The sequence below is a fragment of the Hippopotamus amphibius genome, chromosome X (assembly GCF_030028045.1).
Source record: "Hippopotamus amphibius kiboko isolate mHipAmp2 chromosome X, mHipAmp2.hap2, whole genome shotgun sequence".
In the NCBI taxonomy this organism is placed as follows: Eukaryota; Metazoa; Chordata; class Mammalia; order Artiodactyla; family Hippopotamidae; genus Hippopotamus; species Hippopotamus amphibius.
Window position 1 is genome coordinate 8,829,869 of NC_080203.1, and position 24,590 is coordinate 8,854,458.

At 37.9% G+C, this 24,590-nt stretch overlaps 2 non-coding genes across 2 annotated transcripts; one reads left to right on the forward strand and one right to left on the reverse strand.

Annotated features, from left to right (window-relative positions):
- Positions 1-1,290: 1,290 nt before the first annotated feature.
- Positions 1,291-1,362, reverse strand: TRNAA-UGC (transfer RNA alanine (anticodon UGC)). Its single transcript has one exon. It is a non-coding gene; the product is annotated as a tRNA-Ala (tRNA).
- A 20,991-nt stretch (positions 1,363-22,353) lies between these two features.
- LOC130842823 (U6 spliceosomal RNA) lies at positions 22,354-22,460 on the forward strand. Its single transcript, XR_009050596.1, has one exon. It is a non-coding gene; the product is annotated as a U6 spliceosomal RNA (small nuclear RNA).
- The last annotated feature ends 2,130 nt before the right edge of the window (positions 22,461-24,590 follow it).

Genomic DNA, 24,590 nt, shown 5'->3' on the forward strand with positions numbered 1-24,590 from the left:
CCTGGTCAGGGAACTAGATACCACATGCCGCAACTAAGAGTTCGCATGCTGCAACTAAAGATTCCACATGCTACAACTAAAGATCCCGTGTGCCACAACTAAGACCTGGTGCAGCCTAAATAAATAAATTAAAATATTTTTTAAAAAAGATATTTCTATAAAGAAAAAAGATAGCTCAGGGCAACTTCTCCCCCAAGCCCACCACCTCTGGCTCAAATTACTTCCAATCTGTCAACAGACACTGTTGTATTTCTCTCCAAAAATATGCCTTAAAACCATCTACTTCTCTCATTTCTACTCCTCTATGTCAGTCTAAGCTGTAATCATATCACATTTGGGTCACTTGAAGAGCCTCCTAAATTGTTTCCTTTCTCTTATCCTGCTACAATTCACTTACCCTACAACAGACAAAGTGACTTAAAAGAATACATCAAATTTTTTCTATGTGTTTAAAAACGTTCAGTGCTTCCCTACCAATTTTAACAAAAAACTCCTAACGTGTACTACAAGATCCTGCATGATCTGGCCCTTACCTCTCATTCCAACCATATCTGTACACTCTTCGCCATAGCTCATCAACCATTCCAACCTTGGATTCCTTGAAAGTGTTGGAATATGCAATCACTTGTTTACCTCAGGGTCTTTAGCAGTTCTTTTTGCCTGCAAAGGTCTGTTTTCAGATCTCTGCGTGGCAGACTTCTATTTCTCATGCTATTCTCGGTACAAATACCACACATTCACTGATGCCTTTCCTGGCAACTCAGTGTAAAGTACTAAAGTAGGTTTCCCCTACCTCTACAACTCATGGTTATTCTTTCTGAACACCTTTTTATTATTTATTTATTCTTGTGTTTTTTTCTTATTACCTATCTCCTCAAATAGGCTTTAAAATTGATTATATCAAGAAATAATTATACCTTGTTCACCATTAAATGCCAGTGCCAAATATAGTACAAGCAACATGGTAGATGCTCAAAAATTATTTTTCTTTCAGTTTTATTGAGATATAATTGACCTAAAGCACTGTCTAAGTTTAAGGTGTACAGCACAATGGTTTGACTTACATATATCATGAAATGATTATCACTTTAAGTTTAGTGAACACCCATCACCTCATATAGATACAACATTAAAGAAATAGAAAAAAATATTTTTCCTTGGATGTACTCTGTTAACTTTCATGTATAATGAACAGCAGTGTTAATCATACTTATATTGATATAATATTGTTTTAAACGCAGATCTGCACTTGTACTAGCCATGTTTTCCAAGAATTAAACAGAAACCAAGTGGAGATGCTGGGAATTGAACCCAGGACCTCATACATGCAAAGCACGTGCTCTACCACTGAGCTACATCCCCAGGTTGATATAACATTTCTTAATAAACTTTGTCAGTATATAACCAAAGAAACTTGCCTGAATCAAACCATTTTATCTTAAATAAAAAGGCACTATTATGTCATGTGGATGTAATTTTGATAAAGGAAATTGGAGAATATCATAGATAGTAGTTCAACTATGGCTTTATAAGAGATGTGATACTTTATCCTCCATACAGGCAATAAATCCACAATTCACAAAACGTTTTCATAGGAAAAGTGACAGCAGATTATATGCAGAAAACAAAGACAGACGTATGATGGTCCAGGAATCAATTCCCTGATGAGGATCCAATTAAATTATGTCTTATTTATATGTTTGATTATAAAAATTATACAAGCTCATTATTGATACTTTAGAATTTATGTTTATACGATCAGATATAATAACTTTTCCACGTAGGGTCACTAATTTTCCAGTCTTTCTTTTACAGTAAATTGGATATACAGTTCTATATTCTGCTTTATTCTGATTTACATTATGTAACCAACAATTTGCCACATTTTTCCAAATAAAATTTAAAGGCCTGCATTCTACATGATTACATGAATGTGTTGTAATTTATTTGATCCCCTTCCCTACAGTTAAATGTTTAAATTTTTCTATTGTTTTCTTATTATACAATAACTCCAGGAGGGCCACCATTATTTATTAATATACATCTGTATTTATGATTATTTCCTTATAATATAGTCTCCAAAGTATAACTTCTGTCATAATGCTTGAGAATTTTTGAAGGTTGCTATAGATTGCTGTTTCTTTCCATAAGTTTATAAGATTTGTACTAATTTATAGTTCCACCAGTAATATTGGTGCTTGTTTCATAAAACTTTGTCATCCTTGGGTATCAGTATCTTTTATAATTTAATAGGTAACAAATGGTATGTATAACTATTCAGGTTTGTATTTGATTACAATTTTTGATGTTTATTTCATAATTTTAACTTCTAATTTTTGATGTATATGGCCATGACTTTAGTTCCTACTTTTTAAATCAGCATCTTGGTTATCTTATAGCTTTAATTACAAAATAAAAGATGCTTTTAAAATTTCCAACCATTATATAAAGCAAAAAACCCTCTTTCCCCATACGTATCTATTGCTAACACTTTTCTTGATAGTACAATTTTATTTTATTTCACAGAACATTTTTTGAGCAGTAATCAACAATGAATTGACAAGCCAGGGTTCTCATTGCAGACTCCACCATATCTTTTTGTGTGACCTTGAAAATGTAGACAACAGATTTTATTCTAATGCAGAGACAGCAGGTGCCCACCCATTCATCCATTCACTCATTTATTCATTCTTAAGTCTATTATTTTAATGAGTACCCCATGGAGAGAAGTTGGAAATTTTCCATCCCGACGTCTCTCCCAAAGCTGCTGGATGCCTGAAATTTAATGATTAGAGACTCATTTTAGGGACTATTGATCTGGGGACAGAGCTATCAAGAGGTTTAACTATAAAAAGTCAAGCAACAGGCAAATAGCTGCCTCCTTCTATGCATTCCATCCCATTCTTCCACTGCCCTCCAATACACCAAGCAGGGCTTTGGGGAAAATTCCTTCCCTAGAGTTTTTCATTCTTTCTTCTCATTTCACAGCTTTTGATTTATATTGAGAGGATCATGGTGAGGTTTCATGAGATTTATTTGGGGGTAAAGGAGGATTGCTTTCCTGACCAGCTGTAGATAAGAAGCTCAGGGTACAATTTATTTCATGCCTAGTCATCTCATGAGGGATTGGGTTAGGAGTCCCATGACCTTTCTCCTGAATAAGACTATCTTCCTCTTCCGGGTTTTAGGTGGGTTTGGGGCCTAGATGCATCTGTCTCAGGGCCAGGACAGGGGTGACAGGATCGGACAGAGCCTGGGTTAGGATGAAGGAAGTGACTGAGTTATTCAAGTGTAGGGTTGGATCCTATATTTATTTAAAATTTTGTCCATCATAGATTTTTTCATTGATTTAGAATTTTTGAAATATTACATTCAAACAATGTGCATTAAAAAAAAACCGATGTGCATTTTGATTTACTGACTTTTCTGCTTTTGACCACACCATATGTGGGATCCTAGTTCCCCAACCAGGGGTCTAACCTGTGCCCCTGCAGTAGAAGCCTGGAGTCCTAACCACTGCACCACCAGGGAATTCTGATTTACTGATCGAGTGCCTCAGTTGCTTGATCCCGATCCTGGCCCTGATTTTATTTCCTAAAGATGGAGGGGGCTTATCATCACCTGTAAGCTCGATATTAACCAAAGCTGGGTGATGCCCAAATCCATCCCCAGCTGTCACTTTTGGAGAAAGTTTTGGCTTCCTTCCATATCCATCTGCTTTAGCACTGGGTGTATTCCATATGTTTGAGTCTATGTCCTGGTCTGTCTACAACCTGTAACAACTCAGCAATTATTTCTCATTTGGCATTCATCTTGGCTGAACAATAAAACAATAGCAAAAGATACCGTGCACTTCGGAGACCTCCACAGACTTCTTTGTTTCAGGAACTTGGGGTAGGTGGAGTTGGGGATGCTGGGGAGCAGGACATGTTCTTTCAAGACTCAGAAGTGGCGGGGCCTGCAGAAGGTACGCTATTACAGGGATTCTCAACCCTGGCTACATACTACATTCACCTGAAGAGCTTTCAAAAATACCTATGTCTGGGTTCTACTCTAGCTTTTCATTTAACTGGCCTGGGGTAGAGCTGAAACAATGGGTTTTTTTTTAAAGCTCCTCAGATGATATTAATGTGAAACCAAACTGGAAAATCACTATGTCTTTCATCACTCAGGGGCCAGCTGAGGCTTTGAAGGGAATGGGAAGCAGATTGTCATGGATCTGAAGAATCAAGCGAAAAGTTTCTAAGGGTTTTGGTGAAGAAATGTCTTGTACAGCTAAAACTGGTAGCCATGAGAGGGAAGCTGGGGAGAAAGTTTCAGTATTTCCCTAAGATTTGGACAGTGCTATGTCGCAATTCATTGTTGATGCTGGGAGCTGAATAGTCTTTTTCCCATTGACTGCCCAAACTTTTGTTGAGTTTTGTTTTTGACGTATAAGCCTGGTCTGTGCTTACAATCAGATTTGAAGCAGGAGAATCTCACCAATTGAGTTTCTAAATGTATTTTAAACATTTGCCAAGGAGCTTCTTCCAAAATATGTATTCTCTTGGGAGCATACCTGTTGGGTATTTTGGTGGTGTTTTGAACACCTTGAGAGACATGTTTCTGCTGCAAGTTTTAGGGTAGAGTGTGAAATTTCTAGTAGACATCAATCTCAATTTCAAAGCCATCACCCCTTGCCTTCAGAATGTCCCCTCCATTTTAGAGTTGGAAATAAGAGAGCACCGATGTGGAGAGGGGCTGATATTGCTTCTCAGGTCATCAATGACCATAATGACGTGAAGAACTGGAATAGTTTCTATCTTCATTACCCTAATAGGACTTCGAGGACTATTAGGGTAATGAAGATTAATAGTTCCATTACTCTTTCACTCTCGTGCCAAACCAAAGCCACAGATCATTGAGGAGACAAAGGTATCCCAAATATTAGATGCTTGTCATTGACTGAGTACAACAAGGCACTCCATTTGGTTCCTTGCGCTAAGTTTGGTTTCAGTCTTTGCTGGGTAACCAGAACTTTGTGTGGTCTAGATGATACTGCTGAAAATGGTCACCATATTCTCCTCTAGCCTGAGGTTTATTACAAGCAGCTGTTGAGATGTCTTGAGCGTGGTGGAGGGATGGGATGCCAGGGCTGTTTCTCTCTCCTACATTTTAGAATTCTTGATAGAATAATTTTCTGAAATTTTGCATTAAGGTCAAAGGACTTCCACTGGAAAGTTTTGAGTCATGGTAATTACCTAGAGAAATATCAATGTAGTATATTTTTTGTCTTGTTCACAACAGCATAATGGGAATTTACCTGGTTACTTTTCCTAAGCTGCTGCATGAATTGAGGGAGGTCACTTCCCTTCCTGGGGCCTTAGTTTTCATGGCAACACACTGGAGTTGAACTGCATGGTCTCAAATCTCCCATCCTGCTCAAATATTTTATGATTTGGTAATTTCTAACTAAAATTGGGTGAATTAATACATGCAGTTTTTACTTTGCATCTAGGAAGACAAAATAATTTTTCTGACAACAAATTCATCATATCAATGCTGTAATGTTGCTATCTTTATACTTTTTAAACTATTTTTTCTAAAGAGCTTAAAGCACTTTGACATTTCTTAGACTTTATTATCTCTGAAGCTGAGTCTAGGCTTTATTTCATTAATTCTCACCATGTTTGTTTGAACAAAGGTGATAGTAAGGTTATTATCCTTCCTTCACAGATGAAAAAACAAGGCAAGTTAAATTATATTCTTCAAGGTATTGGGGGATAAAAAGGAAAATAGAGACTAGGACTCAGCCTGCATGGTGAAGGGAATAGGGAAAGAAAAAGAGACTGCTGGTAACTGAATTTGGGTATCGGATGTAGGGACAGAGCCTATATGGAGCCTGTTGCCAGGAAGCTACTTGAAAAATAAAGGGTAAGAGGTAGTAGGCAGTAGTGGTCAGATTGGTCATGATTCTGTTTGCCCAGCCCAGACTCTATGAACTTTTCTAAGATTAGATGCAAATAAATAAATAAATGTGAAAGTGGACCTAGCGGGTTTCTAACCTAGTGTTTTACCCAATACCTAATTTTCCTCTAAAAGCAACAATTATTGCTAAGTCTTACACTGCTTGGTATGTCATATGCATTATCTTAGTTAAATATTCATGGGCAGGTACTATTATTATGTCCATTATACAGCTAAAGAAGCTTGAGTCTTGGTCTAGGTCACAGCCTTTAAGTGGTAAAACTAGCACCTGAGTCTGGATCTGTCCCAACTCAAATCTATGCTTTACAGAACTGCACTCTAATGCTTCTCCAATAACTGTTGTTCTAAAAGTTTAAAGTAACATAATTTTTGCCTGCGTACTATATTGTTTTATAAAAATACATTTCAATTTCTTCATGAAAATTTTGAGACCCCTCTCACTTCTACCTAGTTGGAAAATCCTTTGTTTTCTTTCTATGAAAAACATAAGCAATAAAGATGGTGATATTGTAAAAAAAACTACAAACAAATGGTATGCAATGTCTCAGAACGCTACTGAAATTCATTTCAACAAGTATGTAGGAAAGCCTTATTTGTACCACATCATATGCAGAGAAATATGAATATGAAGATATATAATACAGTCTCTATCTTCAAAGAATTTACAGTAATTGAAAAGGCCCATTTCTTGTGCACAGCAACATGGGGGACTGCATTATATCCCACTCGTTTGGAGTGATGGCATGGACGCTGCATCTTAATATTTTTTGTGTCTATGCTAGGAATCCTGTGAGAGGTATCTACAGAGCAGCTTCCTTCTACGGAGGATTTTCTTGGGCAGCCTTCACTGATTGTTTCCCCAGGGCCACAACCACTTTCTGTGGTGGTTGTGGGGAAACATGGAATAAATAATCAGTTGGCAAAGCCCTGTATCAGTGCAGAGAAAGGAGTATGTATGGATGGATGGATGGATGGATTCCAGACATGTGAAATAATATTAGAAACGATTAAGTCCTCAATGGTACATAGTTTCAAGGTTGGCAAGAAGTGGCTACTGATGGGGAGAAAAGTACAGGTGGAGAGAGCAAAGCAATTCTATGGAAATATAAGGAGATATGATGAGAGCAGATTTCTTAAGTTGCGGAATGCCATGCAAAGGCACTTAAATTTTGATATGAACAAAATGGAAAGACAGACATTAATCATTGCAGTTCTGAAATCTGGGATCAGTGCATAGATAGTAGTTTTCTCTAATCCAGTGGTTTCCAAAATGAATCACATTTGGAGCACTTGACTTTTATGGAGTCCTCTCATTAGCCACCCCTGTAGTGTTAATATTTATAAAGTCAGTTCTATCTAGGGTTAAAATAATGTACACATGGAGCTAAGAGCATTTCATAACCAAACACACACAAGGGTTTGATAAATAAAAAGGTAAGATAAATTATTCAAAAGTTACAGGAATTAAAAGCTTCTTATGCAATTTACTTAAACTTTAAATAATTTTTAAAAGCATGGATTATGGATGTCAAATAACATTTCCATCGTTGCCTAAAGGTATATTGTTAAGAGCTGCAAAGCATTCTTTGTTTCAAAAGTCTGTGGCAACAGACAAGATTGATATCAAACTGAATAATTCATCAGCTAAACTTTGCTCATAGCCATTAGCAGCAATTCTGATGGAGATGCATACAGAGAACTAGTTCAAACTTTTCTCCTAATTTTAGCATTGAACTTGAACTGTTCCTGATTCAAATTCCACGTTTGTCAGGATTTTTAATCTCCTCATTAAAAAAAAATCTAAGAAGGATTCATACACTTGAAAAGACACCCAATATTTCTTTTTCCATATGAAATATATATGGATTAAAAATGTTTGGTACTATATTTAACATAAATTTATCAGATCCTTTTAGTAAAAGTACATCTTGAATCCCCAAATTTTAATACCTAATTTCTGGCCCATGGAAAAAGCTTAAGAAATATGTACTACTGAATATTTATAGGTTTACATTATCTGTCTATATCCTATCTCAGTCTTCGCCACACAATATTCCTTAGAAGCAGAGAAATAAGAAGTGTTAGTTGCCTCATTTTTGGATGAAGGTATTAAGACTCCAAGAGTTTAAATGATTATCCTAACTTCACATGAATAATTTAGTGTTAAAACCAGCATGGCATGCAGGTTACCGAATCCAGGTTCAATGCTCTTATGTCAAATCAGAATGTGTTATATGACTCATATTATCAGTTCTTCAAAAATACTTTGAGGCATCTTATAATGGAAGCTACTTATAAACAAATATAACAGAAATAGAAAAAGAATAAGATAATAAATATACATGAACTCATAAGCTAATCTATATCCTGTGGTCAAGAATTTACTGTGGATCTAACTTTCCTTGCAGCAAAATAAAAAGTTAGGTAATTTGCATCATTTGCCAAGTAGAAAAATACAGGCAATGTGATATCATGTCACAACCATGCTAAAAACTCTCCCAATGGCTTTTAATTGCACTTACAGATAATTCAAACTTCACATGCAGCCTACAAGGCACAACCTCCTCTGGCTCCCATTATTTTTCTAGTCTCATCAAGTATTACTTTCCCCACTGCTAACCACATTTTAATTGCTCTCTTCCTTAATATGTCACACTTATTCCCATCTTCAAGTCTTTGGACACACTACTGAATCCACTGGCAATGCTATTCACGCAGATATTCACATGACCAGCTCTTTCTTATTATCCAGTTTCTAGGTCAAAAGTCTTCGCTTCTCCTTATTCAAGCCTCAAACAAATCATAACTGACCATCCCATTTAAATTAGTCATTTCCCCAGCTACTCCCTAATTAATTACCATGGCCTATTTACTTCATAGCACTTGAGCCTCTCTGAAGTCTTCATATTTATCCTAATTTTTGTTTATTTCTCTTCCCCTCCAAGTTGAGTGAAAATATCACAAGAGTCAAACACTCATGTATCTTTTCTTCCCCACTGTTGGATATCCAGCACCAAGGACAGAGCCAATTGGGCACTCAATTGCTAATGAATAAAGTCACTGAGAGAGATGAACTTTTCTTAAAACTTAACCCTAAAACCTCATACATTCTTAAGAAGACTTTGAAAATATGATGTGATGTGGCTTTAGCATCTACTTTTATAATATGAAGCCACCATCAGTAGAGATGGGGTAGAATGAAGAGAGAGTTTATGGCAGAACTTTGAGTAAAACTAATATGTAATTGAAGGCCAACTAAATAAGAGCCTGTGAAGGAGATTAACATGAAATGTCCAGAGACAGGAAAAAAACAGCAAGGTTAGTGTTACAAAATCAAAGTGGCAGGAAGATTTTTAAAGCAAGTCATGAATAGTGTAAATGTCTGAAAAGTAGTCAATGAATTTTTCAACAAAACTCCTAGTGCTAACCTTGGCAAAAGCAAAATCGGGGGAACAGCCATGGTGATGATGAAAGGCATATTGCAGTGGATTCAGGGACAAATATAACATGGAATTTCAACATGAAAAATTAATGGCATGATTTTGTGCTAGACATTTTTAGAGTATATTTGTACTGATCTGATTTGACCTCTTAAAGAATCTCAATTTACCTCTCTGCTCAAGTGTCTGCATTAGAGGAGCACTGCCTTCTCATGAGATACTGAATTGGATATTTGCAAATAAATTGGATTTTTCCCACCAGTCAGGCTTTTAAATATTTGAATACTTACATATTGTATACCTTAAATCTTCTCTTCTGTAGGCTAAATATTTATAGATTCTCCAACCATTCCCCCTTATGACCTGATTTCAGACCCTTTTCTTACATCCATGTAGGCCTTTGACCACTCTAGTTTGCCAATGTCATCTTACAATGTGGTTTCTAGAAATATTTAAGGACACCACTCACCTTTCCAAATACTTGTAATAGTTCCCCATTACCCCATTCATTCTGACTTATAAGACCTTCAACATTGACTTTAGCAAATATTCTTAGTCATTATTTCCCTTTCCCCTCCATTACTTACAATACACAGTCTAGACCAGAGGTCAGCAAACTTAAAAAGGTCCAGATAGTAAATAGGTTTGCTTTGTAGACCATATGGTCTCTGTTGCAGCTACACAACATGTTATAAACAATACAATAGATAGTATCTATACAATAGACAAATACATTGATGACTGACTGACTGTGTTTCAATAACACTTTACTGGAGAAAAAAATAGTCAGCAAGTTGAATATGGCTCACAAGCCATAGTTTGCCAACCTGTGCCCTAGACAAGCAAAGTGCCTTGACATTTCCTTGTTACACCTAAGTTACTTCTGTGGCTTTGTTCATGCCCCCACCCCACATCATTAAAGTAAAGGCTATGCTGATATAACCAAATGACTCAAACAGAGCAGTTTACATGAGAGGAAAGGTTTTCCTTCTTACATACCAGTCTGGCATGAGTGGAACAGATTAGTTCACAGCTCTATTCTATAAGATCATTTCGTACCTGGGCTCCTTGCTACACGTAGCAAGTACTTATTAACTCAAGAGTAATACAGTGACACTAGCACTCTGTCACACGATGATCACTTCCCCTATATATATAGACCTATATATCTTTGTTTTAACTTAAAAAGTACTGGAAAAGATAGTTTTGCAAATGCTTTGACCCTACACAATGTGTGTGTGGGGGGTCCTACTTTCCCAGCCTGGTACATCTTTTCCTATCCATGAAGCCAATGACGCATACTTTAGATTTTTGTTACAGTAGATCCTCTCTTCTGATACCAATTTCTACCTTAGAGGAAGGTAGTGTGTGTTAAATGAACCAGAATATGTAAAAGAAACCAAAGAAGCCCTGTGGCTTAACATATTACAGGTTCATTTCTCATGTATGTAACTGCCAAGGGTGGTTTGGGGTTGTTGAGGGAGATTCTGCTCCACAGGCATTAATGGACCCAGCCTGATGGCCACTCTGCCATACACAACATGTGGCTTAAAAATGCATCGAGGTGGTTGTCAGAAGTTTGCTGGAAGAGGGAAAGAACAAGGAAGAACTCATAAAAAAATCTTTATGGTCCAGGACATCATTTTCTCTCACATTACAGTGGCTATAATTCTGTCATATGGCCACACCTAACTGCAAGTGCAACTGAGAAATGCATTTCAGCTACGTGCCTAGGAGGAAAACAAAAATTATGGTAAACAGCCACTAGTTTCTGTACACCATCTGTCAAAACTCTGCAGCATTGCTTTATTTGTGCTTTCTTCTGAGTCTCCTTTTTCTTTGTATGAATCTCCACAGTTTTGTTTGTACACTTTTCAAGGTACACAAGTTTCTCTACTTGAACTGCAAATACTGGTCGGCTTAACTTTGATGATGATTAAAGGCAGGATCTGTGGAATTCTGCGTTCTGGCTATAGCACAGGAACCTGGAAATGCAGCCTATGGCCTGATGGCAAGGCACAGAAGGGCAGGTAAGCTTTTGTGTGTCTAACTTATCTTTGTATCATTTATTCCTAGCATAGGACATTATAATAAATGGAGACCCAGTTAGTGCACTTGAAATCATGCCTTATCATTTCCCAGTTCCCTTGGCCTTAACCGAAATCTTATTATTTTACTTCAAAACTGCAGTACACTCTTCTATGGGTAAACAACTTTCTTCCCTTGGAAAAATCTTAACACAGAGAGGAAACCAGCATTAATGATTAAATGAACTTTGAATCTGTAACCGTAGCTGAATGATCCATAGACTAAATCTCTACAGCAGGGGTCCCCAAGCCCTGGGCTATGGACTGGTACTGGTCTTTGGCCTGTTAGGAACGAGGCCGCATAGCAGGAGGTGAGCAGAGGTTGAGTGAGCAAAGTTTCATCGGCCGCTCCCCATCACTCACATCACTGCCTGAACCATCCCCTCCTGCTCTCCCCACCATCTGTGGAAAAACTGTCTTCCACGAAACCGATCCCTGGTGCCAAAAAGGTTGGGGACCACTGCTGTACAGAGCATTTAAAAACATTGAAACAGAGCCTGGGAGACTTCAGAGTCAAATTGTGTCAACGTCAGAATGTTAGGGAGAAGATTCACAATTTTCTGCTGTTGACGTCCCAGATCCACTATGATTCCAGCCATTCCTGAGTCTTCCTTATTAAAATCTTTCATTGAAACTATAAGACACAACAGTACCTTTTCAGTGTACTTAACATCTTGCTAAAACACTAAAATCAGTTTCCTCTGTTTGATACTAAAAGAAACTTGCTATTCCCTTGTCACTATTAGATTTTTACTGTTCTGGGGAAGAGGGAAGTACAATAGTATTCAAGTCATTATTTTTTCTCTTAAGCATATGTTGACATCACACCCATGCCACAAGCTATTGGCCTAAGTCATTTTATCTTGTTCTTGCACTAAGCCCTCCTTATTGTAACTTTCTTTGAATCTGATATTTGTGTAACTGGATTTTAGAACCCTAATATTTTTGTTAAATTTGCTATTATTATTAATTTTTTATTTCATTCATTATTCCAGGCTATTAAATTCATGTTTAGTCCTGACAGAGACACACCTCTTATACATGAAACTGCTTCTATACTACATTTCTTAGGGCGTTTGCAGTTAGGTAGTTGAGTTTTGGCCAATGGCATGTGGGGAAATATGAAGTGTGTCAATCATAGACCTGACCTGTCTAACCTCATTTGCAATTCTTCACACTCTCTTACCTTGTCTCCTGGCCAAATACAAATGAGCCATTGAAGGACTCTAAAGCCCTAAAAAACTGTGGAACAAACAGATAGAAAGAACTTGCATCCTTGGACTTCCTAGGTGGCACAGTGGTAAAGAATGCGCCTGCCAATGCAGGGGACACGGGTTCAAGCCCTGCCCTGGGAGGATTCCACATGCCGCGGAGCAACTAAGCCCGTGCGCCACAATTATTGAGCCTGTGCTCTAGAGCCCATGAGCCACAACTACTGAGCCCATGTGCCACAACTATTGAAGCCCACGCGCCTAGGGCCTGTGCTCCACAACAAGAGAAGCCACTACAATGAGGAGCCTGCGCACCACAATGAAGAGTAGCCCCCACTCACAGCAACTAGAGAAAGCCCGCCTGCAGCAATGAAGACCCAACGCAGCGAATAAAATAAATAAATTAATTAATTAAAAAAAAAAAGAACTTGCATCCTTGAAAGACTGCATGAGATAGATCACTGGTCTGTGATGTGTAAGCAAAAATTAAATTTAGGGATTGTTTGTGGCAGCTGTCAAACAGAAACAAATCCGTACTTAAGTAAGGAAAGACTGTATTAAAAAAGACTACTGCAATCAGGAAAACAAGCTGACCTCAGGATCTGCAAGTGTGTCAAAATCAAACAGTAAAAGATTTTTTTTTAAATAGGAAGGAGTAAGAGAGCTAGCCAGAAGTTTATGGGGGAGGGAGGCAAGCGGTGGGGGTGAGAAGGGAGAAAAATCCAGGACTCCAACAACAAAAAATGTTTCTGCAGTCAGCCAATTCATAGAATGTGTCATGAAGAAGGATGTCTGCATCTTACTGCTTGCTTAAACAAGAGAGAACCAAAGTTCAGGGGACTTGTATGGAGGAGAAAAGCCTTACTAAAGTTTGGTCAAGTCAGTGGTTAGGTAGTGGGAAATCATGAGCATTTGGTCACAGACTATCCTGATTAAGACAATCTCTCTCCTCAGTTTGGTCTATCCTATGAACTAAGTCAACATGCAGTTGGGCACTTGTTAAACTCCATATTGTACCTATTCTGCTCAGGCTCAGTCCCCTTTAACGGCAGCAAGAGGATAGAGGGAGCTACTGTAGCAGCAGGCTTAGAAACCCAAGCCTTTTTGTGAAAGCCTCTCTAAAGAATGAATTCTTCCATCTCCCATTTCAGGGTTGCCTCCTCATTATAATGCTAAGAGATAAAAGAAATAGGCTAACCTAGTTCACAACCACTTGAGAGAAGGGGCAAACAGAAGGTACAGAAGAAAATATTCTTAAGCTCACAACTGAGTCCGTTCTTCCCATATGATTTATATAAAAGTCTCCCAAATTCTACCATACTTCTTCCTCTTGGCAGAACAACCTACCACATTTGTTATTCTACCCTAAATGCTATAACCTTTATTAACATGCTATTGATTCATTATAGTGTCATAAGCATGAGGAAGGATCCCAGGAACCATGGCAATTAAGAGGAGTACTTGCAGTCTGTTAACTAAGAATTTGCTCCATTTAATCCTATTCCTACTCATTTGGCCACAAGGCTTTGTAGCTCATTTTTGGGATTCCCAAAAATGCAAAATGTATACAATCTCTTCCTAGTTATATTGCCTGTATTTCCGTGAATCTTACTGACCAAGACTGAGTCTTTATTACAAATTCATGTTCATCTAATCCCACTAATTTAGTACTTTTATCTCTAATATTTTATTTATTTTTTCCCAGATCTTTATTGCAGTATAATTGCTTTACACTCTTGTGCTAGTTTCCGCTATACAACAAAGTGAATCAGCTATATTTATACATACATCCTCATATCCCCTCCCTCCCGTGACTCCCTCCCACCCTCCCTATCCCACCCCTCCAAGTCTTCACCAATCATCGAGATGATCTTCCTGTGTTATGCAGTTGCTTTCCACTAGCCATCTATTTTACATTTGGTAGTGTATATATGTCAATGCTACTCTCTCACTTTGATAAATGTATGAGGATACCTTCCTGTTTATTTTATATAATGTACAACCAAACATAGTGTATAAACTTTTACTTAATATAATAAAATTTCCTATTTCAGCACAATGTTTCTCTTCAGGTAAATATGACCCACCATTTTCCTACCAATTACATCTGTCTTTCACAATTTATTTCCTTATAAAAAGAAGCTTATTTCTATATTTTCCCATGCCCTTCACTTCTTGGATGCTCTCATGCTTATATTTAAATGATATTATTAGGCTAAAATTGTAATAGGGAAGAAGCTTTGTTTTCTATTACAAGGTGATCTCTAAAGCGATGTTGCCTATGAGCTTAAATTATACATAATGGCCCATCTGTGGGAATCCCTCCTCCCAAGTAATGGGTGTTAAGCTAAAATACTTTTAACTCACCAGAAACATCTTGACCATGCCCATCTGTGAGGCACTGCAAAAAGGAAGAAATTAAGACATCCTCTCCAGAGGCTGACTTGAAATAGGAAATGTTTGATTTTACTTCTTCCTCTTTTAGTAAAAAAGAAGCCTGAATTCTAATTCAAGGAAGATGGTTCTTTGGGACATGAGTCCACCATCTTTTCAGTCTGCTAGCTTTCTAAATAAAGTCTCTATTCCTTGCCCCAACACTTCGTCTCTGCATTTATTGGCCTGTTGCGCAGTGAGCAGTAAGAGCTTGGGCTTGGTAACAAAATGTATATTAGGTTTGTTTTGTAGAAAAAGATTGAGACAGTTTGAATAATTTTACTGATAACAAAGCCATGTGCTGACATACTGGGTTCTAATTTAACTTTACTAATTTCTTTATTCCAATATGAGAACTTTCAATCACTTATAAAGTCTCTTTTAAAGATATGCATATGTCTCTTTTTTAACTTTTCAATTTAACTACTCTAATGTGCCATATTCAGAATTAGCAATTAACACTTTGAAATTGGAATTGGCTTAAATGGAATTGGCCCAGATAATCCTTCCTGTCAATATCATCTTAACACAGCATCAACTGCCTAAAAACAAAAAGATATTGCAACTACTGCTGACCTCCTACATTCAAAGCCAGAGAAGGACTCCAGCAACATAAGAAATTTAAGGAACCTAGTATGCAAGAGAGTCTATGCTAGTTCACAAGAGACTTGAATTGAAATTTTGTTTTTAGTGGTACCACTAAGCAATTCCTTTGTCTCAAGTCAAGATGATACCTGAACCACCATAACTTTAGAAGTCATTTGGTTACACATATATCCATTGCCTAAATGTTAAACCACTCTAATTCTGCAAAACTAGTTTAGAATGTCAAAAATTCAGTTAAATTAGAAAAGTAATCATTAGAGCAGTAGTTCCATTTTATAACTCTAGACCAGAAACCACAAATAAAATTATTTCTATTATCTAGTCATGGCTACTAAGAACCAGTTCATAAAAGACACAAACTGACTTGGAATAAACCCTCATTTTCACATTATATTTGGAAACAACTCCCCAAATATCATAATAAATAAATCATATTTTCAATATAGCCCAAGATTTTTTTTCAAATAAGACAAAATATTTCAGAAAGTTGACACAACATAAATTTATGCAGTAATTTAGATTTAGTTCAAAGAAGCAACATTTTAAACAAATTAAAACATGTTGCTTAGAAGGCAGTTAAAGATGGAAGAGTAAGAAGTTTCTGAACTCACCTCCAACAATGGGCACAAGAAATCTATAGCTACATATGAAAAAATCCCCTCTGAAAAGAACCTGAGAACTAGCTGAACAGTTATTCCACAACAAAGGATAAAAGGGCCACATCAAGACAAGTAGGAGAAGCAGAGTCATGGTCTCACCATAAACTCCACCCCCACTGCAGTGACCCACACTCATGAAGGATCTCATGAATACAGAACTTCTGCTTGAGAAGCAAGAGACTTGTGGCTCACATCAGGCACGCCAACCCTTGGGACCTGCATTAGGGAGACAAGTTCTCAAAATATTTGGCTTTGAAAACCAATGAGGCTTAAGTCTGGGAGGGGCATAGGGCTGTAGAGAATGTAGGTTCCACGTACAGACTCACTCTCTCCAGGATCCAGCACAAAAGCAGCAGCTAGAAATGAACCTAAATGAACCTAGAACGTAGACCATATGTAAAAGATATTCATGTGCTAACCTTAAAGTGTCTGACCGAGGGGCAAAACTACTGGGACTTTATCCAGGGATGAAGGCACTGATAGTCACCAGTTTTAAGTTCTCCCCCTACCTTGCTAGCACTGCTACTGGCAGGCATCATTTTTGCACTCTCACTCTAACCTGCTAGCATCCCTGCCTCAGCACTCTTGCCACACAGATCCACCAGAAGCAGCAGATAAGCATCCCACACACCTGTGCTGCTCCCAAAGCCCCACCAGAGATGACAAGTGAAAGCTCCATCATCCCTATGGTCAATGGGTACACACAGTCTACACAGAGGGCACCCCTTGACTGCAGGGCTCTGGAGGTCAAGGGAGATTGCATTTCTGGGCCCCATGGGTCTGAAACAATCAGAGAGACTACTATGAAGAGTTACACACCAAAAAATTGGTAAACTTAGAAGAAACAGACAAATTTCTAGAAACATACAATCTTCCAAGACTGAAACATGAAGAAGTATAAAATCTGAATAGACCAATTACAAATAAGGAGACTGAAACATTAATCAAAAATATTCCAACAAACAAAATCCCAGGACCAGATGGCTTCATGGTGAATTCTAGCAAACATTCAAAGAAGATTGAATGCCTATCCCTCTCAAACTCTTCCAAAAAACTGAAGGCCAGGAAGTGCTCCCAAACTCATTTTATGAGGCCAGCATTACCATGATACCGTAAACATGTAAGGATACCACACACAAAAGAGAAAATTACAGGCCAATATCCCTAATGAACATAGATGCAGAAATCCTCAACAAAATATTAGCAAACCAATTCAACAATATACTAAAAGGATCAGACACCACGGTCAAGTGGGATTTATTTCAGGAAGGCAAGGAAGGTTCAACATCCACAAAATCAATGTGACACACAACATTAACATAATAAAGGATAAAAATCATATGATGATCTCAAAAGATGCAGAAGAAGCATTTGGCAAAATTAAACATCCATTTATGATTTAAAAAATCTCAAATAAGTGGGTATAGACTAAATGTTCTTCCACATAATAAAGAACATATATGACAATCCTACAGGTGATATCATACTCAAGAGCAAAAAGCTGAGAACTTTTCCCTTATGATTAAGGAACAAGACAAGGATACCCACTCTTGCCACTTTTATTCAACATAAAACTGGAAGTCCTAGCCACAGCAATTAGGCAGCAAAAAACAAATAATAGGCATCCAAATTGGAAAGAAAGAAATAAAATCATCACTACTTGCTGATGACATAATTTTATATATAGGAAAACCTAAAGATGCCACCCCAAAACTGTTAGAACTAATAAAGGAATTCAGTAAAGTTGCAGGGTACAAAATCAATGTATAAAAATATGTGGTGTATTCATACACTAACAATGAAATATCAGAAATAGAAATTTAAAAAACAGTGCCAGTTACAATGCATCAAAAAGAATAAAATACATAGGAATAAGTTTAACCAAAGAGGTGAAAGACCTGTACACTGAAAACTATAAGACATTGTTGAAAGAAATCGAAGAAGACACAAATAAGTGGAAAGATGTTTTGTCCTCATGGATTGGAATAATTAATATTATAGTAATGTCCACATGACCCAAAGGAATCTACAGATTCAAGTCAATCCCTATCAAAATTCCAATGGGATTTTTCACAGAAATAGAACCAAAAAATCCTTAATGCTGTATTGAATCACAAATGATCCTGGACAGCCAAAGTAATCATCAGAAAAAAAGAACAAAGCTTGAGGTATCGCACTCCCTGATTTCAAATAATATTTCAATCCTATAGCAATCAAAACAGCATGGTAGAAGATAGGATTAAGATGGCAGAGTAGGAGGATGTGCGCTCACTTCCTCTTGCAAGAACACTGGAATTACAACTAAATGCTGAACAATCATCGACAGAAAGACACTGGAAGTCACCAAAAAAGACACCCCACATCCAGAGACAAAGGAGAAGCCACAATGAGATGGTAGGAGGGGTGCAATCGTGTTAAAATCAAATCCCATAAATGCCAGGTGGGTGACTCAGAAGCTGGAGAACAGTTGTACCGCAGAAGTCCTGAGGGTTCTGAGCCCCACATCAGTCTTCCCAACCTGGGAGTCCAGCAACGGGAGAAGGAATCCCCAGAGAATCAGACTTTGAAAGCCAGCAGGATTTGATTGCAGGACCTCCACAGAACTGGGGGAAACAGAGAATCCACTCTTGGAGGGCACACAAAAAAGTGTGCTCACCAGGACCCAGGGGGAAGGAGCAGTGACCCCATAGGAGACTGAACCAGACCTACCTCCTGGGGTTGGAGGGTTGCCTGAAGAGGTGGGGGGCAACTGTGGCTCACTGAGGAGACAGGGGCACTGGCAGCAGGGGTTCTGGGAAGTGTTCATTGGCATGAACCCTCCCAGCCTGTAAGCTCCAGTGCTAAGTAGCCTCAGGCCAAACAACCAACAAGGTGGGAACACAGCCCCATCCATCAGCACACAAGCAGATTAAAGTTTTACTGAGCTCCGCCCACCCAGCCCAACCCACCACCAGTCCCTCCCATCAGGAAGCATGCAGGAGCCTCCTGGATAGCTTCCTCCACAAGAGGACAGACAGCATTATCAAGCAGTATCAGCAGTATTTCATCTTGTGGAACTGAAAACCACAACCACAGAAAGATAGAGAAAATGAAAAAGCAGAGGACTTTGTACCAGACAAAGGGACAGGATAAAACCCCAGAAAAACAACTAAATGAAGAGGAGATAGGCACCCTTCCAGAAAAAGAATTCAGAATAATGATGGTGAAGATGATCCAGGACTTTGAAAAAAGACTGGATGCAAAGATTGAAAAGTTTACCAAAGACCTGGAAGAATTAAAGAGCAAACAAACAGAGATATGCAACACAATAACAGAAATGAAAAATACACTAGAAGGAACCAATAGCAGATGAACGGAGGCAGAAGGACGAATAAGTGACCTGGAAGACAGAATGGTGATAATCATTGATGTGGAAAAGAATAAGGAAAAAAGAGTGAAAAGAACTGAAGACAGCCTAAGAGACTTCTGGGACAATGTTAAACGCACCAACATTCGCATTATAGGGGTCCCAGAAGGAGAAGAGAGAAAGGCCCTGAGAAAATATTGGAAGAGATTATAGTTGAAAACTTCCCTAACATGGGAAAGGAAATAGCTACCCAAGTCCAGGAAGCACAGAGAGTCCCAGGCAGGATAAACCCAAGGAGAAACACACCAAGACATATCGTAGTCAAATTGAGAAAAATTAAAGACAGAGAAATGTTATTAAAAGCAACAAGGGAAAAACAACAAATAACATACAAGGGAACTCCCATCAGGGTAACAGCTGATTTCTCAGCAGAAACTCTGCAAGCCAGAAGGGAGTGGCATGATATATTTAAAGTGATGAAAGGGAAGAACCTACAACCAAGAATACTCTACCCAGCAAGGATCTCATTCAGATTTGACAGAGAAATCAAAAGCTTTCCAGACAAGCAACAGCTAAGAGAATTGAGAACCCCCAAACCAGCCCTACAACAAATGCTAAAGGAACTTCTCTAAGTGGGAAACATAAGAGAAGAAAAGGACCTACAAAAACAAAAACAAGGATGCACCTACACTGACACATCATAATCACTCCAAGTCCACTGTTTACCTTAGGGTTCATTCTTGGTGTCGTACATCCTATGGGTTAGAAGAAATGTATAATGACATATATCCATCATTATAATATTGTATAGAGTATTTTCAATACCCTGAATATCCTTTGTGCTCTACCTGGCAACCACTGATCTTTTTATTGTCTCCAAAGTTTTGCCTTTTCCAAAATGTGTTATAGTTGGAAACAAACAGAGTGTAGCCTTTTCACTAGGCTACAATAGGCTTCTTCAGTTAGTAATACGCATTTAGGTTTCCTCTATATCTTTTCATAGCTTGATAGCTCATTTCTTTTTAGCACTGAATAATATTCTATTGCCTGGGTGGACCATAGTTCATTTATCCATTCACCTTCTGAAGGACATCTTGGATGTTTCCAGATTTTGGCAAAATATGAATGAACATATTTTGCCAAACATCCATATGCAGGGTTTTGTGTGGGTATAAGTCTTCAGCTCCTTTGGATAAACATCAAGGAGCACGATTGCTGGAATGTGTGGTAAGAGTGTGTTTAGTTTTATAAGAAACTACCAAATCTTCTTCCAAAGTGGGTGCACTATTTTGCAATCCCACCAGCAATGAATGAGAGTTCCTGCTGATCTACAGTCTTGCCAGCATTTGGAGTATCCAGAGGATGTCTAGACCACTGATTTTTCAGTCAGCCCTGTTCAAAAATAGAGGTTCCAAGATGTATTAGTTATCAACTGGTACATATCAAATACCCACAAACGTAGTGGTCTAAAACAATACCCATTTATTAGTTCACAGTTCTGTAGGTCAGATATTCAGGCACAGTGTGTCTGGGTTCTCTGCGCAGGGTCTCACAAGGCTGTAATGAAGGTGTTGGCCCGGCTGCATTCCTTTCTGGATGTTCTGCTGAAGAATTCACTTCCAAGCTCATTCAGGTTGTTGGAAAAATTCAATTCCTTGAAGCTATAGGGCCAAAGTCTGTTTTCTCGCTGACTATTATGTGGAGGTTTCTCTCAACATCTGGAGCAGGCCTGCAAGTCCTTGCCATGTGGTCTCCATATGCAGTTCACAACAAGGTTGTTTGCTTTTTTCCAGTCTAGCAGGAGTTTGTCCCTCTGACAGCTCTCTCTCTGACCAAAAAGATCCAGATACAAAGGGCTAATGTGATTAGGATGGACCCATCTAGATGACTTCCCTTACTTCTAGTTAACTGTGCCATATAACATAACCTAAATATAGGGCTGGCATCCCATCACGTTCAAAGTCCCAGAGATGCTATAGGGCAGGTATTATATCGGGGATGGCAATCTTGGAAGACATCTTAGAATTCTGCCTATCACACTAGAGCAGATACCAGAAACCCTAGAGTTCCTCAGATCCCAGTTTGAAAATCTTTGCCTTACTTGCTCATGGATGATTTTTGGCAAGGGTACTAATTTATCAGGGATAATAAATGTTACTTTTCTCTAAAGTCTACTTGTTCACCCTCGGTTGTCATTATCTGCTATTAATCCTCAAGAGTAGCAAGTTTAGTTAGACAACATATTCTTCCAGGATTCCTAAAAGTTAAAATTTCCGCTTGGTTTACTGAAATCAGCATCTTCTCTATTCTGTTACATTTTTCATCACTAGAAATACTTACAGAAAATTGAACACCCTGAATATGTTAAAAATAACTCTAGAATTTAGATGTTCTCTTTTCTGTAGATAGAATAAATACACTCACTTAAAACAATGTATATTAAAGGTACACTTTTTCTCTTTCCATTCAATTTTCTTTCTCTACTTCATTTATGCATTCATTTAAATTTTTCTAGGCTAAAGATACAGAGTCTTGAGATATTGAACAAGTGGATAATAGCATAAGGATAATGTATACAGTAAAAGACTCAAGAATGGAACTCATGTGCTCACTTCAGCAGCACATATACTAAAATTGGAACAATACAGAGAAGATTAGCATGGCCCCTGTACAAGCATGACACACAAATTTGTGAAGCGGTCCATATTTTTTCAGCAAAATGGATGGACCTAGTGATTATCACACTAAGTGAAATAAGTCAGAGACAGACAAATATGATATGATGTCACATATGTGGAATCAAATAAAAATGATACAAATGAACTTATTTACCAAACAAAAATAGACTCACAGACATAGAAAACAAACTTATAGTTTCCATGGGGTAAAGAGGGGGAGGGATAAATTGGAGATTGGGATTGACATATACACACTACTATATATAAAATAGATAACTAATAAGGACCTACTGTATAGCACAGGGAGCTCTACTATACTCTGTAATGCCCTATATGGGAAAAGGATCTAAAAAAGAGTGAATATATGTATATGTATAGCTGATTCATTTTTGCTATACACCTGAAACTAACACAATAGTGTAAATCAACTATACTTTGATTAAAATTTTTTTAGTTAACATAAAGAATGGAACTCAGGGTTGCAACAACATTTAAGAAGAGACTGAAGAAAAGGGGTCACACACAAGCTCATGCTGAGTAGTGGCCGGGAACAAGTGAAAGGTCAAATATCAACATCATCAAGTACAGCAGGGAGGTCAAGTAAGTGGAACTCCATCTACCAGCAGTCACAGCTAGAAGGGTAATAGTGTCTTTGAAGAATCTGCCGGAGTTCAGTCATGAGAACACTAGCTCTCCTAGGTATTCTGAGCAAAAAGTGCTTTAATACAGGGAACTGGAGGCTTATGCAACTATTGAAAGCCTGGGGGAGAAAAGAGGGCCATAGCTGATTTATCAGAAAATCTGAAAGAAGAGGGGTTAAAGGGACCCCATTACCAATAACTTCAGTTGCCTTCAACCCTGCAGAATATGATCCGTAGGCTGCCAATTCCTAAACCTCTGTCCACGTATGCCACCAGAGGATAATGACTTTTCTTTCTCATCCACCTCCCAGACCTCATGGGAGCAGCTAGAAGAAGGAGAATATAATCCAGAATCATGGAAGCAGGTAATTCTGGAAAAGGAAGGTGATGGAGAGAGAAATCAGAAGGGGGTGGCCAAGTTGCCCAGTGGCAAAAGACATTCCAGGAAACTCATCAAGAGGCAATTATTAACATTTTTGAGTCCCTTACATGCTGGCATTCCCTTACATACTTTATATGCCTTATTTCCTTTAATGTGAGGTAGGTATTATTACTCTTGTTGCACAGATAGCAAATCTGAGACCAGGGGGTCAAGGTTGCTCAAGGTTACATGGTTAATAAATGCAAGAATGGTGATAGGAATCCAAGTCTGTCTCCAAAACTCCTGCATATTCCAACTAATTACCTACATTATATCCAATAAGGTAAAAGACAACTGACAAAGTTACATAAAATGATGAAAATTTCCACTATCAAAATTTTAATATTGTATAATGGTCAAAGATATCTTGAGCAATAACATGCACTCCATTCTGTATATTTATATTCTTGATAACTACAAACTTGAACATAAATCCTTGTAAATGACAAGTGTACTCCGACAGGCCTTGCCTCTTCAGCCTACCCCACAGCTGGGACCATTACAATCATGTGACTTCTTCAGAAGGGCAGACCCTCTAAGGTTACCCCAGACCCTGCTTTACTGTAAAATCCTGGATCTCAGTAAGCTTCTTTAAAAGGGTGTTTTCATGATGGTACATATTTTGGTATAACTTGTTATTAAATCAGCTGCCAAAAAATTAGGATGGAGTTCAGTCTTGAAAAATCTGTATTGTAACTTTACCAAGATAAATGCATGTGTCATTTACCCGATTAGGCTGAATATATAGATTGGAACATGCTGTGTATCTGCAACATGGCCACATTACATTAATTAGACAGTAGGTCCATGATCCCTTATTGAATTTTCTGGCTTATATTATTAACACAGAAACACAATGTTACTTTTGCTGTTGTAATTCTCAAAGCATCAATTTGCATATCATTATTATTTTGATAATTTAATGGCTTGCTTTTTAATGCATTTTTAATGGAAACTTTTCATCCCAATATAAGTTATGGAAATCACAGCTAGAACTGTCTTTTAGTCAGATTGTGATATTGTTTTTCCTAAAAACTGTTTAATTTTCACAAGATTAGAACTATGGTTATATTTAGATTCCTCACTAGCTCTTTCAAAGTA